This window comes from Hibiscus syriacus, unplaced genomic scaffold (assembly GCF_006381635.1).
Source record: "Hibiscus syriacus cultivar Baekdansim isolate YM2019G1 unplaced genomic scaffold, ASM638163v2 tig00110483_pilon, whole genome shotgun sequence".
Taxonomy (NCBI): domain Eukaryota; kingdom Viridiplantae; phylum Streptophyta; class Magnoliopsida; order Malvales; family Malvaceae; genus Hibiscus; species Hibiscus syriacus.
In genome coordinates, this window is record NW_024062759.1 from 535203 (window position 1) to 542620 (window position 7418).

A 7418-nucleotide genomic window follows, 5' to 3' on the forward strand; every position below is an offset into this window, starting at 1 on the left:
ATGAAGGTGTTTAGTGGAGCGTTTGTGGTTCTGAAAGGCGAAAAGATAGTAGCAAACTTATACATGATGAAGGGAGAGACTTTGCTAGAAGCAGAAGCCTCTGTTGCCTCATGTAATTCAGATTCTGCAATATTATGGCATCAGAAACTTGGACAGATGTCAGAACAAGAAATGAAAGTCCTTGTGGAGCAAAAACTACTTCCAGGCTTAACAAAGATATCACTTACTTTGTGTGAGCACTGCATAACAAGTAAGTAGCACCGGTTGAAATTCAACACGTCAAACTATAGAGGAAAAATTATTCTAGAATTGGTTCACTCTGACGTATGGCAAGCACCAGTTACATCCCTAGGCAGAGTAAAATACTTTGTCTCATTTATTGATAACTACTCTAGGAGATATTGTGTATACCCTATTAAGAAGAAGTCAGATGTGTTTTCAACTTTCAAAAACTTCAAAGCGCGGGTGGAACTTGATTATGGAAATAAGATCAAGTGTTTCAGAACATATAATGGAGGAGAATACACAAGTGAAGAATTTGATGACTTTTGCATAAAAGAATGCATCAAAAGACAATTCACAGTGGCGAACACTCCTCAACAAAATGGAGTGGCAGAGCGGATGAACAGAACATTGTTAGAAAGAACAAGAGCAATGTTGAGGGATGCAGGCCTAGAAAAATCATTCTGGACAGAAGTAGTCAATACATCCTATTATTTGGTGAATCGAGCTCCTTCAACTGCAATAGAGTTGAAGACACCAATGGAGATGTTGACTGGTAAACCAGCTGATTATTCAAACCTTCATGTATTTGGAAGTATTGCATACGTGATGTACAACTCTCAATAAATCTCAAAGCTGGATCCAAAATCCAGGAAATGCAAAATCTTGGGGTATGCTGATGGAGTAAAGGGGTATCGCTTGTGGGATCTCATTGCCCGCAAAGTGATCATCAACAGATATGTTATCTTTGTAGAAGATAAACTACAAAGAAAAGAAGACGATGATAGTGCTGAAAAATCAGAGACTACTCAGATACATGTGGAAAAAAGTTTGAACAAGGAGATTCTTCTGAAGTAGAACCAGCACATGATGAACAAGAACCAGAGAGTTTTGAAGCTCCAATAACTCATCAATCAGATCGTGTGAGAAGACGTCTCAATTGACACTCAGATTATGTTATAGAAGGTAATATTGCATATGCCTTTTAACAGAGGACGGTGAGCCATCAATATACCAGGAGGCAATAAACAGCTCAGATGCTTCACTGTGGATGATGGTGATGCAAGAAGAAATTGAAGCCCTTCATAAAAATAATACATGGGACCTTGTGCCATTACCACAATGAATGAAGCCAATTGGTAAGAAATGGTTCTTCAAAATCAAGCGAAATGGTGACGATCAAGTTGAGAGATATCGTGCAAGACTGGTGGTCAAAGGATATGCTCAAAAAGAAGGTATTGATTTCAATGAAATATTTTCTCTCGTTGTTCGACTAACAACTGTTCGAGTAGTCTTGGCAATGTGTGCTACATTGAACGTACATCTAGAGCAGCTAGATGTTAAAACAACTTTTCTTCATGGAAATCTTAAAGAAGAGATTTACATGCTCCAACTTGAAGGTTTTGAAGAAAAAGAAAAGAAGAACTTGGTTTGCAGATTGAACAAATCTTTGTACGGTCTAAAGAAGGCGCCAAGGTATTGGTATAAGAGATTTGATTTCTTCATTATGTGCCTTGGATACAACAGACTTAATGCAGACTCTTGTGCTTATTTCAAGAGGTCTGGTGATAACGATTTTATTATATTGCTGTTGTATGTGGATGACATGTTGGTTGCAGGACCCAACAAAGATCATATTGAAGAATTAAAGGCACAATTGGCTAGGGAATTTGAAATGAAGGACTTGGGATCAACAAACAAGATTTTAGGGAAGCAAATTCACCGAGACAGAAGTAATACGAAGATTTGACTTTCATGAAAGAATTACTTGAAGAAGATCTTGTTACGATTCAACATGCAAGATTGTAAGCTAATTTCTACCCCTCTTCCTATTAACTTCAAATTATCCTCCAGTATGAGTCCTAGCAGTGAAGATGAGAGGATGGAGATGTCTCGAGTACCGTATGCATCAGCAGTGGGAATTTTAATGTTCGCTATGGCACAAGACCATACATTGCCCAAGCAGTGGGAGTGGTTAGTAGGTATATGGCGAATCCAGGCAAAGAGCATTGGAATACAGTAAAGAGGGTTTTGAGATACATCAAAGGGACCTCAAATATTGTATTATGTTACGAAGGATCAAACTTACTAATCAATGGGTATGTAGATTCTGACTATGCAGGAGATTTGGATAAAAGCAAATCTACTACATGATATGTGTTCAAAATTGATGGTGGAGCTATAAGATGGATTTCAAAATTGCAGTTAGTTGTGGCTACGTCAACAACAGAAGCAGAATATGTAGCAGTTACACAAGCCAGTAAAGAAGCAATTTGGTTAAAGATGCTATTGGAGGAACTTGGGCACAATCAAAAGTATGTCTCTCTGTTTTGTGACAGTCAAAGTGTCTTGCATCTAGCAAGGAATCCAACATTTCATTCAAGGACAAAACACATACGAGTACAGTACCACTTCATTCGTGAAAGGGACGGTAGATATGCAGAAAATCCATACCAAAGACAACATAGCAGATTTCATGACGAAGGCAATCAAATGCTGATAAATTTACCTGATGTCGATCCTCCTGTGGCCTGTCAGAAACATAAGCAACATAAAGAGACAAGGTAGAAAGAATGTTGTGAAGATATGATTATTTCAATCAAATCTTCAAGTGTGAGATTATTGAAAAATCAATAATATAAGGCACCGAAAGTGCCTATAATCAATGCACCGAAAATTCCAGTCTAATATTGTTGAATTTTTTAAATGGTAAAATCAATTTTTAGTCATTGTAATTTAGGGTATTTACAAATTAATCCTTAAGCTTCAACTATAAATACCCTACCTCATTTAACTTCAAAACCATCCCAAAACATTCTAGCTTTCTTCCAATACTAGAGAGAATTTAGAGAGTTTCTTGAGAGTTGTTTTCTCCTTTTTATCAAGAGAGAATTATCATTGTTTTCTCATTGGTAGATCGAGAGAAGTTGTAATTCCTATTTTCTCATAGTGAAATTCTTCTACCGTTGTCCGTGGTTTTTACCCTATATTATTTAGGAGTTTTCCACGTAAATTTTGTGTCTCTTTTATCTTCATTTTTATTCTCTCAAATTATTAATTACGATTTTGTTCTATCCGATAGCCGTCTTCCGTAACAAACAGAACAACAAAACAAAAATCTAAATATTAACCAATTACAAATATGTTAATGTAAATCACTAAGTTAAGATATTAAAATCAGATGTCCAGAAAGTTTACAGAGTAACCAAATTCAATGATTAAATTTACTTACAAGAAGAGCTATTGAGGTGACAGCACCAGAAAGAAATACTCGACGTGTTTGAATTGTTTAGCCAAAGAGTACAATGCGACTGGAAGAAATGCCAAGATTGAAAATGGCCAACCTAGGATTACCGCAAGAGCTGCAGTAGCAACTGCCCAAGCAGGTTTCTCAAGTAGAATAACCCTGATGAGAGACTCATACCATACACAGAGAATGAACTATGAAGGAAACCTGGGATAAAAAATCAAGGTAATAAATAAATTGCAATCTGAGAGAAAAACAGAATTTGCTAGGCATTCTCATGTAGCTTAAATTCAAATTTGTTAATAGAAGCAGAAAGTCTATAACTACATGGAAAAGCATGAACATAAAACTTTTATCAGTATTCTGGAAATTTGACAAACAAAGATGGGAAAAGCCAATCACTTGTGCTAGCAAAGAAGCAACCACTAGCCAAGCAAAGCATTGCAAGTGCATATGAAGCAAGGCGCTTTCCATATTTTCTGGAAACTGCTACTACTAGAGTAGCATCTGAAATAACATGTTGAAGACCAAAAAAGAGTCTCTCTGCATAGAAAAGTCTCACCTAAAAGATAACGAAGGCAAATATAAGGAATACTAACCAAAAAAGAAACACAGAAGCTTAACGTTTTTTATGCTTGAAACCTACTTTCTCTTCGGCAAACAGCCATGAAGCAGGTCGGCCAACTAATTCAAAAATAATGTACAAATATGACCGTAGTGCAAACTCAGAACTGAAATTGACAGATATATGAGAAAACTGCCTCAGTAAAACGGTTACTGACAACTGAGAAAAATCTGCTCACCATGACAAATTATTTTCCAAGTAGCAGTAAAAGTATAATATTCTTTCCCCCAGAAAATAGTCCATACTGGAAGGTAGATCTTTAATATTTATTAGTTCAAGAACGATTTTACCATCAAGATCGCCACCCATCCAAGAAGAAAATTGGATAAGTGGTGCATTATAGGGAACACGTTCATTCATTCCAATGTTCTTCAAAGCTGTGTCAACTCGACACAAGAATTTTGGGACACCCTTCCATACTGTTTCATGGAAGTAGCTCATTCCTGCTCTCATCTTGAGGAGTTGGAGGGGTCCTTCGAATCTCATCGGTACGAAATGCAGCTTGTATCTACATAGATAAGGAAACCAAAACAAAAAACAATGAGAACAAGTTTTCTTTTTCTTATGCGGGGCATGGATAGCAAGCTTATGTATGCATTAAAGAAATATTATGATAAGGTGATACCTCACGCCCCAAAGCCTCGTCGAGCTCCTGCCTATTACCTGGAGTAATATCTTTAGCATACAACTGAACTAAACAATTCCTTATCCTGGACAAACAATAATCAGAAACATAATAGGGAATACAGGAAGGTTTTGACTGGAAATTGTTCATCATAAAATAATTCTTTAGAATCAAAGAACAAACCTTCCATGCTTCTGCAGTAAAGATCTTCGAACTGATTGAGTAGGATGAGCAGTGAAGACAAGATCCACAGTCTGGTTCTTAAGAGCATCAAAGACATCCTGAGAAGATTTCTTCAGATCAACAACAAGTCCCTTGAGAGTTTCATTGATGTCAGATTCGGTTGTTGCACTGTTCTCATCAACAAAATCACCTTTCTTCAGTTTGATCCTTCGACGGTGAGCAATCTGGACTTCCTCAGCCAGGTTAGCCAAGTTGAGCATGTGGGAAAATGCTTTAGATACAACAATAGAGTCACCAGGGTCCAAACTCGTCAAAACATTTCCCAATTCCTCAAGTTTCTTGGGGTTATTCTTCCCTTCATATTCAGCAGAAAGTTCATAACATTCTTGAACCTAAACAAATCAAACACCAAAAATACAATTTTATCACCATAAATCGCTTAACATGTTTCTAGAACAACCCTTTCTATTGCCCTCTACCACAAAAATGATGAACAGAAAAGTTTGAAAGAAACAAATAAAAACTATCAGGATCTACGAAACCAATCCAATAAATAACTCTTATCTCCAGGAGTTCAGAAACCGGAGAACTCTGACGAGTCATTGTACACTCAATCTACGTTTCACAAACTCTGACAAGTGTTGGATACAGGTAAGAGTATCACTAGAGTATAGTCGTTTTTTCATGTATTTGAAGAATCATAGACACTGACGCCATGTTTAAATGTGTCGAACAGAAGCACTCAATTGATAATGGAGCAAATTAGTGCCTCATACAAATGGATAATACTACCGTGAAAATTCATCATCGTTTGAAACACTTCCAGCCATTGAAACTTCAAAGTCCAACATATACTGGTTTCAGAAAACAAGGGTATCACCAAACCATCAAAAACCAAAATTAAAAAAAAAAAGTGAAACAGAAGAATGATATACCGTTTCCTTGAGGCCTTCACCATGCAAATCTTGAAGAATATCAAGAAACCGATCCAAAAGAAAAGCATCATATTCCACCAATTTATCATCTCACTCACTTTAGCTTAAACCAATTGCCGCAATTGTGCATCAATGGATGCCAACTTCACTACCTTGCTATTGTTGTTAATGAAACTCGCCATTACCACACTCTTATGAAAGCTTAGTCTGCATAAAAGAAAATTAATAAAGCTTATCAGAACATCAGAAACCCAAAATCAAGTATTGATATATAACAAGATAAGCACCTTATACATGATACGCGGAAGTTAAAAAACAGTTGTATATTTAATTTATTTTTCATTTTAAAATATATTTTTTAAGTGTAACTGATTAAGACCCAGAAAAATAGAACTTATGAAATCAAAGACCTGATAAGAGCAAAGCCATCCGTGATTCCATAAAGAATGCATAATTTCAGGGAGGTAAGTTGGATCATCGTAAAAATTAGAAAAGCAGAGCATGTAAAAGAAAAATGAAACATTAAGAACTAAAAAGTTGAGATAAACCCAGATTTGGATAATAAAATTAAGTTTATGATGATAAGTATCTGATTATGGGTCACTGTGAAATAAAACTTTGGATCAGAAAGAAAGAAAGAAAAAGAGAAAAACTAAGGGGCTGTTTGGTTGGGGAATGTAGGATTCTCATAAGGATGGAATCCACATTTTTCGTTTGGTTGATCGAAAATCTCATTTTCGGTAATGTAAGATTATCAATAATAGATTTTTTGGGTATATTATCCGGAATGTCATTACCCTTCTTTTAGGTATTATTGGATTACCGGTGTTTTGGACTAAAATACCCTTAAAAAATTCTTTCAAAAATATTATTCTTCTGTCATTTAATAATAAAAATTTTACGAATATTAAATTACAAATGTATCCTTAAACTATTTTAGATTTATAAAATAAAGTCTATAATTAAAATTTTATATGAAGTTCAGAGGTTAAAATAAAATTTTACCCTTTCATTAAACCATTTTATATTTTCAATTTTGTAAAAAAAATTATATAAATTTTATGAATTTAAATTTTTTAAAGAAAATATATAAATATTTTTCAATTTGTTAAAAAAACAAATATATAATAAAGACAATTTGGTCAAATATACATTCCAATAATATTTTATTCCTTTAACCAAACACGGTAATCTTACATTCCTGCTAAATCAACCAAACACAAAATACAACATTCTCAATAATCTTATTCCCTGATAATCTTTTATTTCCACTGATAATCTTATATTATGTGAACCAAACGCACTCTAAAGGAATTATGACTTAACTCAGAACAAAGCAGGACGATTATTTATAGATTGAAAAAACGAAATTAATGTTTAAATTTAAGTATAAGAACAATCATACAGTAAAATAATTATTTTCTTTTCTAGGAATATTCTTTCAAGTGTAAAAGGATTTCCTATTTTGATGAAATTACTTGTTATTTTATTAATTCTTAGAATTTGTATTGTCCTAAAACAAGTTATCAGGACAGACTTTAAAAATAAAAAGTTAATATTGATTAAGATATCGAATTCTAA

General features: G+C 34.5%; 1 pseudogene; it reads right to left on the reverse strand.

Moving 5' to 3' along the window:
- Positions 1-3335: 3335 nt before the first annotated feature.
- Positions 3336-6391, reverse strand: LOC120129155 (annotated as a pseudogene).
- Positions 6392-7418: the final 1027 nt, after the last annotated feature.